Source organism: Pteronotus mesoamericanus, unplaced genomic scaffold (genome assembly GCF_021234165.1).
Source record: "Pteronotus mesoamericanus isolate MK-2021 breed Mesoamerican mustached bat unplaced genomic scaffold, CSHL_Meso_final contig_20, whole genome shotgun sequence".
Lineage (NCBI taxonomy): Eukaryota > Metazoa > Chordata > Mammalia > Chiroptera > Mormoopidae > Pteronotus > Pteronotus mesoamericanus.
In genome coordinates this window covers 39,597,501-39,608,884 of record NW_026555085.1, presented here as the reverse complement: position 1 = coordinate 39,608,884, position 11,384 = coordinate 39,597,501, and positions in this window count along the sequence as shown.

Below are 11,384 nucleotides of genomic sequence, written 5' to 3'. Positions count from 1 at the left end.
AATTCCTGGAATCAAGATGGAAAACCCTAGAAAGATGAAAAATATAGCAATAAATAACAAGTACATTACATTATGTCAGTAAGTAAAGAAGAACATTAACAATGAGATACCAATTTATACCCATTGAATAAGGAACAATTGCCCAGTTCTATAATGCTAAGTGTTGATGGGGAAACAAGAACTCCTTTTTGCCATTTTGGAGAACAATCTGGCAAAGTAATGGTACTGATTATGTATGATTATCCGATCACAATCCTAAAGAAAAAGGGAGAAAGAGGAACCTTACAAAAAGAAGCATGTAGAGAATATCTTTTATACAACATTCTTTGTGGAAACAGGGAATTAGAAACAACTTTATTGTCTACCACTAGAGGAAGAAGGAGGATTTGGATGCACACTACTGATCATGACATATGGAAAAGAAGTCAGAAGCGACGGAGAGCTTAAAAACATAATGCTTGGTGGAAATGAACAAAAAAAAAATGAGATCTATGTATGTAAATTTTAAAATATATACAATGCAAAATGACACTATGTATTTCCAAAGGTACATTTAAACTTAAGAATATATCTGAAACACATTAGAACAGTGGCAATAGGAGTGAGTAATGTGATAATAGGAGGAAATCCACTGAAAATTGCTTTTTGGCTTTGTTCAGCTCAATGGTAACAATGGATCATGAACCAAAGATTTAGATTAACTCAACTTCTGCATCTATTCCACCTTCCTCTAAAAATAAAATAAAATAAAATAAAATAAAATAAAATAATAACTGTGTATATTGTAGGATGGTAACAAATTCACAAAGTCAGCTTATTTATACAAGAATAATTAGAAAAATTTGCTACTGACCGATTTCATGATTAACCAGGGGAATTAGCCAGAGACCTGTAGAATTCTTGAGAGCTGAAAGATCACAAGAATTTCATTTTTCTAGTTCCCTGATTGCAAATATATCTTTTCCCTAACCATACTGAATTGATTTGTGTCTATTTTTCTTTGGAAAAGACATCAACAAAGGAGACTCCACATCTTTTAATAGCCTGTTTTAATATTTAACAAACAACCCTTCTTTCTTATGTCTGTACTGTATTTTCAGTTACTTTCAAGTCATTTCTCAGAGAAGGTGGATAAAAGTTGGTCTATGTCTTTCTTATGATAATGCCTCATGTATTAGGAGACACTTATTGTCTCCAGACTAATTAATTCCAACTCCTTCTACCTGTTCTCATGGGTCTTATTTATTCACTACTTTAATCATATTATTAAACTATTCTAAACTTCCCCACTTCACAGGATCCTCGAGGTAAGGAGACATAAAGTGGATGCAATACTAATTTCACAATGGCCCAATGTGTGCCTGATTGAGAGATAAATTATTTCCAATTATTGCTACTATGAGTCCTTAAAGATAATAACTAGGGGCTGGGAAATCTCATCAACCTTTTTCTGTATGCATTTTAATTATAACAATCCCTTGTATGTATAAATGCTATTGTTATAAAATACTATCTTTTTTGATCTTCCAACAACTCAATAATGATAGGAAATATGTCATGATTCTCATTGCAAAGGTGAGTAATGTAAAGCAAAGAAATTAAGGTAACTTTCCTGAGGTCACTGGGCTAATAGGTAGGACTTACGATTCTAAGCAGGTAGGAAGCATCCTTGATTTCAAGCATGTAAAGAGCAGAATAGAGTAAGGGAAAGAACATTCATTTGTTGCCAGAGGACTTGGATTCAAACTGTAGTTATGCCACTGGCAGCCATGTGACCGAATGGGGATGAGCACTGATGTGAATTACAGTTAAGGTGTAATGAACTACATAAACTTTGATTTTTACGTTGTCTTCATTTAGATTATTTGAATACCTCTAACTTTAAAAATCACTCCAAAATATTTTTTCTTTGCTTCTCTGCTCTTACATCACCAGTTTATTCTTCTTGAAAATGTTTCCCTTTCTTGTTATTGTTTGGTTTTTCTTCCTGTTCCACTTAGGGCAACATCATCACGCTCTTGTTTGGAGGTTCTAGCAGGGGAGCACAGCTATTTGTATACCTTTGACCGAAGACTGGTCCTCTCCTCTAGTTGGTGAGGTAGTCCTTGTCGACAGAGCGTGCAGCTTCTGGAGGGATGCACATGGATGAGTAAGGAAGGAAGGGGATACCCATCTAGCCAGCCAGATCAGCCGAGTCAACCCTGATGATCAATGGGGTGACAGATGTCACAGCTGGAGCACCCTCCTATCCACGCCCTTATTTTTTAGATATTCATTAACAAAATTAGGAGATTAGGAAACACATTTGCTCTGACACTTCTGTTCTTCTCTATGATCAGTTTAAAATATTACTAGACTATAGACAGAAGAATGAAAAGCATTAGCTATTTGTGCTTCCCTGTATTTGTGATTTTTGAAGCACTAAAAGAGCAAATGACCACAGGAATTGAGAAACAACAATTTTAACACAATGTAACTTCTGCAATTTTGATGACTTTTTAAACCTTTAAAAGTTAGTATTGGAGAATAAAATTTCAGAATGTGTCAATGATCCACTATTGTCATGCTTTATTTTATTAGACATAATCATAGAACTTGTACACCAGATTTTCCCATCTATGCTTTTTTTTTTTAATTCTCACTCAAGGACATGCTTATTGATTTGTTAGAGAGAGGGGAAGGGAGGGAGATAAACATCAACATGAGAGGAAAACATGCATTGGTACCCCTTCGAGGTGCCCTGACAGGGACCTAACCTGCAACCTAAGCATGTGCCCTGACTGGAATTGAACCCACGACCATCTTTTGGTTTAGGGGACAACACTTCAACCAACAGAGCCACACTGGCCAGGGCCAGGTTTTCCCATATATATTGTCACAAATTTTTCACAAATTATAAACAATGTATAAATTTTATTTTTTGCTACATAGGGGACACATGAAAGTTTCTGATTCACACTCTCTTCTAGAAAATGACCTCTCTCCATCACATAATTAACATTGGTCCAGGGCCTTTGTTTAGAGTTTCCTGAGACTCAGTGAATCCTGACTTACTTATGGTTTGGTTGTTCTATATTTCCATGGGTTACATGAATCAATTTAATTCTTCTTTTGCCTTAATATGGTAAAATCCCCCTCTCTTTCTCTCTCCAGCTAATACCTGCTACAACTAAGATTTACATATTTAAGGTGATGTCTGTCAGATAGGATGCTGAACTGAGTAGTTCAAATGGGAAAGTGTGCAGTAGGAGTAAGCAGTCTCATGAAAGTAACATTAAGCTGCCAACAAAGAAAAAAATCACATAGCATGGGAAGATTCACGAAGTTTACCTAGTGAGTATTAAAGACTACACAGTCAAGACATCAGCAACAGTATTGAAAGAACCACCAAATGAACTGTCTGATACTGTGTTCTGCTTTTATAGGTACTGTGAGATATTATTACACAGTTGCCATTGATTTTGTTATAAATGTTGCTTGCTTTAGCTTTGCTTTGTCTTGAATGCTTTCAATATGCTGCCATAATATTCAAAAGTGTGACAGAAACATATCAGACTGATACACAAAATAGAAAAGAAGTTGAAACATACTTTATTTTCTCAAACTCTAGTCTTCTCTCTTCGCATTTAATGGGTCTAGATTTGGAATATATTTACAGTGATATTTTCTTTAAAAATAAAAAAACCCCTGCCAGCTATGAGGTAGAGAAAGAGAGTACGTTGTCATTGTCTGCACATGTGCAAACCTGTATTTAGAAGGAATCTGTTTGACTTTGTTACTTGCTGTTGAATTTTAAATTAAATGAGAATCTTATTTATGTGACGTGAAAGCCTTTCACTAAAGCACTGAACATCTATCTGTTAAAAGCTCCCAGCTGGCTTTTAAGAAAAGTAATTTTTAATTTACAAAAAAACTTGTGATTTTACCCAAATAGAAGGTGCAGGAAAAACACTGGTATTCTTCAATATGCCTAGAAAACCTCCTCTCAAGCCTTATGATGTTAAAGAGGTCAATGTTGAGCATAAACTATGAAATGCAGAGGGCCACCATAGTATTATCCATAATTAAAAAGAGACTAAGAAAATGCAGACTTCTTAGATGTCAGACATGTAGATTTAATCTCAAATTCTGATTTGCTGCTAAAATAAAAAAGTACATACCTCTATGGATAAATGAATTATATTATTGGCAAATTAAAATAAATTATCTTCATTTAATACAGTTTTTATCCTTGAAAGCTACTGCAAAATGAATGAGTTACCTCAACACTGCTGGCCACTCATTGTATAATTGAGAGATCCATATTTCTTTTTCTCTGCTTCTAACAGATTGCAAGTTGTGACTTCAGTATCTGTTCTTCATATTCATGGCTGTAAAATAATTTTTTGGGGATTAAATATACCCAGTTTCAACAGAACTGTTTAATAAATAATTTTATCTCCTCATCCTCTAAAATTTCCAGGATATAATTACTTGCTGTAGATTGATAGTTCTGTAAGTTTCATCTACCATACTTTTAAAAATTGTCTTTTGTAGAAAAAGTTTTAAAAAGTTTTTACAAGAGATTCCCACATGGAAATCTACTCAAAACCACTGGTGATGATTAAATGAGTTTCACTGCCACCTTAGGAATTCTTTTTAAACTCCCATAGAAATTGAGAATTGACTGGGATTGAAAAAAGAAAAAGTCTTCAACTTTAAAACATTTAATAAACCTGTTCTATAAAACTGAAAACTGTATTATTTGAGGCTAGTGATGACTGAGATGGCAGGATCATTAATTAGTAAACATAGCTAGACATGTGCTGGTCCTTTTATAAATCCTTCCTTTTATTCTGGTATCAATTGATTTAAGAATATTTAGGTGATCTTTACTTCAGAGTTGCAGCAGTATTGGGACTTTTTATTGCAGAATCATTCATTTGATTAAATTCTATAGCCTATCTAGAATTTGTGTTCTATGGCAAAAATACATGGCTTTCTTGGTTATTTGATATTTTTATAAATAGTTGTGTCACAATATTTTAATATCACTATGACCTTTGGTAAAGCAAAATTTCATTACGTAAAGATGTTTAATTTTTAAAAGTAATTGAATACCTACCTTTTATTATCAGGACTCTGGTAAAAAGCAGTGTGGAGTATTATAGCCTGATATCAACACTAACAGATCAGATTCAGTTCCTTTGATCTGCTTAAGTTTCCACAGGGATGGATCTTAAAATAGTCCCCATATCATGCTAGGATATTGCAACCTGTCACTTTTGCCACCTGTGTCACCAACTGCCCACCGTTGTTCAAGTAAAATCACATGCAAGCATGACCGGACTTTATCATCTTTTTCATTATTATCATAGTCCATAAATTAAGAGGACACATTGAAATCATTTTCTATAATCATATACTACTCTTGAGATTACTGTTGCTGCTATTAAATTTAGCTTTCTTCCTGAACCCTAACATTTTATATCAATATTGCATAGATAAGTGGAAATTTTCTTTCAGGGAAGATATTTTATCAACATGAGTACAATGGACAAACTTTAATGATTTAAATTAATAACTTTAGGAAGATTACATAGAGGGATGAGTTTTCATTTAAATAAGATCATGCTTTTTAAAAATCAATATTTACTCACTATAGTTACAAAACAAAAAAGTGTAGTTTTTACCTCCCCTCCCCCCCAAAAAACAACCCCACTCCTGACTTCGTAGAAAAACTCAGAAGCTCTAGTTCTATTTATTGTTTTGGATAACTGGCAAGTAAGATATATCCTCAAATAATAATGTAGTAAAATGCTTTAATAATAAAAGAAAGAACCTCCCTTTTGAAATATATTTTATTTTGGTATATTACTGACTGTTTTTATGGGTGAACTGCTTTTTAAAATATATCCTGATTACTTTTTGAATTAAATAAATCAAAATGGGAAACTACTAAAGGGTGAACTGAGTATAAGTTGAGTTTAAGACACGGTACGAAAAACAAAGTATATGAATGAATGACGGAATTTTTTAAAGAAGACTCCATTTTTCCCATTCTTTCCACCACAGAAACATTCCCAGGTATAAAAAGTGAAACTAAAGGGAGCATTAGAACAAAAGATGGTGCTTATGTAATAAACACTATTCAAAAATAAGAAGGTAAACTTGTTCAAGAACATAAGCTGTTTTGGAGGTTCTGGTTTGCAAGAAATGGCATAAAAATAATAATATTTCCAATATAATAATCATGATAGAGTGAATTATTACATAATGATTAAAATGACTAATCTATGCTCGGAGAACTAGTGTTGCTGCACTAGAAAGAAGAAAGTTGCAAAACAATGATTTACTGTGATAAAGAATAATGTGATTTTTAAAAAATCACTCATCTTGATATATAATGCAATTAATCTTATAAACTGGCTTCATGAGTTAGCATAGACATTGGCAAACCTCATTGTTTTCACTTTCAAAGTTGACCAGGTGGGCGAACATTTTTTTTTAAATGTTAGTTTCCAGCCTTAACCAAGCTTCATGTGAATATGTATTTATTTATTTTTTAATATGAAAGAAAAAAAACAAACATAAGACAGTTATATTTTTTAAGGCACCGAAAGGGCTGATTATCCTGATGTTAAACCACCAGCTAAAATTTAGCATATGGCAGGAAATCATTGGGCCAAAAATGTCCATGCTGAGGCCTGAGTGATCTAGATTCTTAATTTACCCTCAGAGGGTATTTTTATGGAGGTGTCATTCTACAACACTTGGACTGGGTCTGGGTTTTCTGTTACTCTACTCTGCAAAGACACTAGAAGGAAAGGTCCTAATACATAAAAACTCTCTTTGAATACCAAATAAAAATTATAGAATATAGGTACAGAAAATATAAACACTTAGGCAAACATCTGCATATAATATCAAGATGTTCACAGATTCCAGAGCTCCTGTGTACCTGGTGACAGATTAAGAAATTATTTTGCCATGTCACATATGCTATGAACTACTGTGAGTGCAGCCTTTTCCCTGTCCCTGAAGTCTAAATAACTTCCATAACATGATATCCTTACCTGCCAGTAGATAAAATGCTTCCTTGAGGATGAAACACCACAGGAGAGGAGCCTCATCTACTAGTAGTAAACCCCAGCATACAAATGGAATAAAGAAGCCCTGAGAATTAGAAAGTCTGCCATCACTGACAGCCCCAAAGAAATCAAACCTAAATTTGTCTAATGTTCAATTTTTATCTCTTGACTTTATGGTAGATTTAAGAGACAAATGCATGCTTTATATAAGTAACTGTTAAATAACTTATATTTTCCTCCTAAATAGTTAAAAAATGTCATTATGATATTCCAACTAATTCTGGTGGCGAAGGAAGGAAGGAAGGAAAGGAAGGAAGGAAGGAAGGAAGGAAGGAAGGAAGGAAGGAAGGAAGGAAGGAAGGAAGGAAGGAAAGACGAAAGAGAATATGGGTGATTTTCAAGCTTTTCTGCAAAGAATAGTACAGGGATAAAGAAGAATTAGGCATATAAATTAAATCTCTTGCTTAGATTTTTTTTTTTTTGCAATTGCAACTGCATTCATCATACAAAGTCCTACTGTCAAATTGATACCAATAGTGTACACTGAAGACATTTTTGAAGCTGATAGGTAAAAATTATATGAGTCAAGCACCAAGATAAATACAAGAGTGAAAAACTATTTTTCCCCTTGGGGAAAACTCACACTTACTTAGAATATCAAAGTTTAAAATATTACTTAAAAATAAGCATAATGTAAGAGAGATAAGGTAGTCAAATTTGGGTGAGATAAACATTTTATAAGTTGAAGAATGGATTTCTGCTTCCAACCAAGACAGAATAAGAGAGATTAGATTTACTTTCCTGCCTGAAACAAATAAAAAACAGAATAAAATATATAAATCATTGGTTTTTAATAAATTTAACATCAGAATATAAGTGACAGTGATCTAAGAAGCAGGCAACAAATGTGATGAGCACCAAAACTGCCCTAGCTTCTTGCCTAGAAACAGGGTTCTAGATTGTGGTGCAGAAGGGAGGAAACCAAATGGGGACTGGGATGTCTCTGAGTTCAGGAAGCATACTTGGAGGCTAGGGAGGCCAAGGCTGCTAGAGTTTTCAGGGCTCAGAGGAGAAAAATGTAAAAACAGAGCTATCCTGCACATACTAACAAAGCTCAGTCAAGAAGAAATAGAACATTTTAATGATAATATATTTATTAGACATTGAATTTTTAGCTAAAAATATTTCTACAGAGAACATCTCTAGGTTCAGATGGCTCTGCTGGTGAATTCTACTCAAAAGTTTAAAGATAATAATGTTATAAGAGAAACTTTGCCAGAAAATTTTAAAAAATACTTCCCAACTCATTTGTTGGGGCCAGCTTTACTCAGATGAAAAACCAGACCAAGACTATATAGGACAAAAACTATGTTAAGATCATATAGACCAAGACCATATAGGACAAAGACTAATATTTTTCATTGACATAGAAAACATTTTTAACAACATTTCAGAAATTTGAATAAAAAAATAAATTCCAAGTGAGGTTTTCTCAGGAATGCAAGGTAGGTTTAACATCTGAAAAATTTATCACTGCAATTCATCACAACAACAAATTAAAAAGAAAAACTGTATCATTATCTCCACTGGTACAGAAAATGATTGAACAAAATCCATACTCATTCCTGATTAAAACTCTCAGCACTAGGAAAAGAAGGAAACTTCCTTAATGTGATAAAGGACATTTATGAAGAGCCCACAGCTAACATCAGATTTATTTGTGAAAGATTCAGTACTTTTCCCTTAATGTCAGCAACAAGGCAAGTATGTATGTTTGTTCTCAACATCTCTATTCAACATTTTACTGGAGGTTAGAAATGAAATTTTGGGGTATTGGAAATAGAGTAAAACTGCCTTTATTTACAGGAAACATGATTTTCCTGTAGGGAAAATTATGTGGAAACATATAAAAGATGTTAAAACTACTAGAGTTTAGTGAGTTTGAAGCATAAAAGCGCATTATACAAAATTTCGTTGCTTTTCTGTATACTAGCAATAAAAATTGGAAATTATAAAATACATTTTGACAAAGAAGCAATGATAACACCGTGGGAAAATGATTATATTTTCAACAAATTATAGTAGAAAATTTGGATATGTATATGCCCAAAAGATAAATTTTAAAAATATTTTATTGAGTATGCTATTACAGAGTGTGATTTTTTCCCCCTTGCCCCCTCCACCCAGTGCCCATCACTCTGTCAGGCAATCCCCACACCATTGTTCATGACCATGGGCATGTGTGTAAGTTCTCTGGTTACTCCATTTCCTATACTATATTTTACATCTCATGGCTATTTGGTAACTACCTATTGTACTTCTTAATCCCCTCACTTCTTCACCCATTCCCCAACACTCCTCTCCCATCTGGCAACCATCAAATGCTCTCCATATGCATGATTCTGCCTCTGTTCTTCCTCTTTGCTTAGTTTGTTTTTTAGAGGCAATTGTAGATATATTTGTATTTTTGCCATTTTTTTGTTCATAGTTTTAATCTCCTTTTTCTTAAATAAATCCCTTTAACATTTCATATAATAATGGCTTCGTCATGATGAACTCCTTTAATTTTTTTCTTCTCTGGGAAGCTCTTTATCTGCCCATCAATTCAAAATGATAGCACTGCTGGGTAGAGCAATCTTGGCTGTAGGTTCCTGTTTTACATGACTTTGAATATTTCTTTCCAGTCTCTTCTAGCCTGCAAAGTTTATTTGGAGAAATCAGCTGAAGTCTTATGGGAACTCCCCTGTAGGTAACTGACTTCTTTTATTTTGAAGATTTTCTCATTATTTTTAATCTTTGGCATTTTAATTATGATGCGCCTTGGAGTGGGCCTCTCTGCATCCATCTTGTTTGGGACTGTCTGTGCTTTCTGGACTTGCATGTCTATTTCCTTCACCAAATTAGAGAAGTTTTTTTTTCATTATCTTTTTAAACAGATTTCCAATTTCTTGCTCTTTCTCTTCTTCTGGTACACCTATGATGCAAATGTTGGATCTCTTGAAGTTGTCCCAGAGACTGCTTATACTTTCCTCATTTTTTTTTTGGATTCTTTTTACTTCTTGTTCTCATTGGTTGTTTTTTGCCCCCTTATGTTCCAAATTATTGATTTGATTCTTGGCTTCATCTACTCTATTGTTGATTCCCTGGAAATTGTTCTTTGTTTCAATTAGTGTGTCTCGTTTCTTACTGGATCTTTTTTATGCTGCTAAAGTCCTAAGTCCCTTGAGCATTGTTATAACTAGTGTTTTGAACTCTGCATCTGTTAGATTGCTTATCTCCATTTCGTTTAGCTTTTTTTTTTGGAGTTTTGATCTGTTCTTTCATTTGGCCATTTTTTTTGTTTGTTTTGGCAGCCTCCTTGTGTTTGTTTCTATGTATTAGGTAGAGCTGCTTTGACTCCGTGTCTTGGTAGCGTGGCCTAATGAAGCAGGTGTCCTGTAGGGTCCAGTGGCACAGCTTCCTCTATTGCCCAGCTGGGTACTTAAGGTGCACCATCCATGTGGGCTGAGTGCATACTCCTCTTGTAGTCAAGACTTGACTGCTGTCAGCAGATCAGTGGGAGGCATTTACCCAGGCAAGTCAGCTACAAGGATTGGCTGTGACCATTTTCCACTAACCTCTGTCCTCTGTGGAGGATCAGCTATGCACGGGAAGGGTGGTGGTGATAGATGTTCTATATCTATCCACTGGGTGCACTGGCCCTGGGGTTTCCTGGGCAGTGCAGGCCAAGTTTAGACCCTAACTGTGTTTTGCCCAGGGCTACCCTGCCTGAGCTATAAAGCAATCTGAGATGGCTGCTACTTGTGCTGGGCTTGGGGATTCCCAGATGAAGCCAAGCTATGAATCTAGTCTGGCTGCTGCTAGTGCCAAGCTCATGGCTCACAGAGGCCAGCTGTTGATTTTTTGAAAGGATTTAGGAAGTCGTGAAGCATGAGCTGAGACCAGCCATTCATACGGAAAAGCAGCTTGGGTGGGCCCATAAATTGGGTGGCCAGAGTCTCTGCGGATCTCTAAGGTGGGTCAAACAGTGTTAGCCAGGTTGATGGAGTCTCAGATATGACACCAGCTTGCCAGGTCTGTGACTCTGTGGAGGTAGGGTTTAGAAAAGGGACAATGGCCTCTGCTCACCTTGATATCAGACACTTAGGTTCCTCCCTATGCCACTGGTGCCTTTCAAGCTATTATTCTGGTGCTGGAGCAAAGAGGGAATGAGTCTGAGTAGCTGAGTATGTATGTGGATTTTTAAGATGAACTGCTTGGGACTCCAGAAGTTTCTTCCACTGACTCAATCCCTGCAGGATTTGCAGCCAAAAG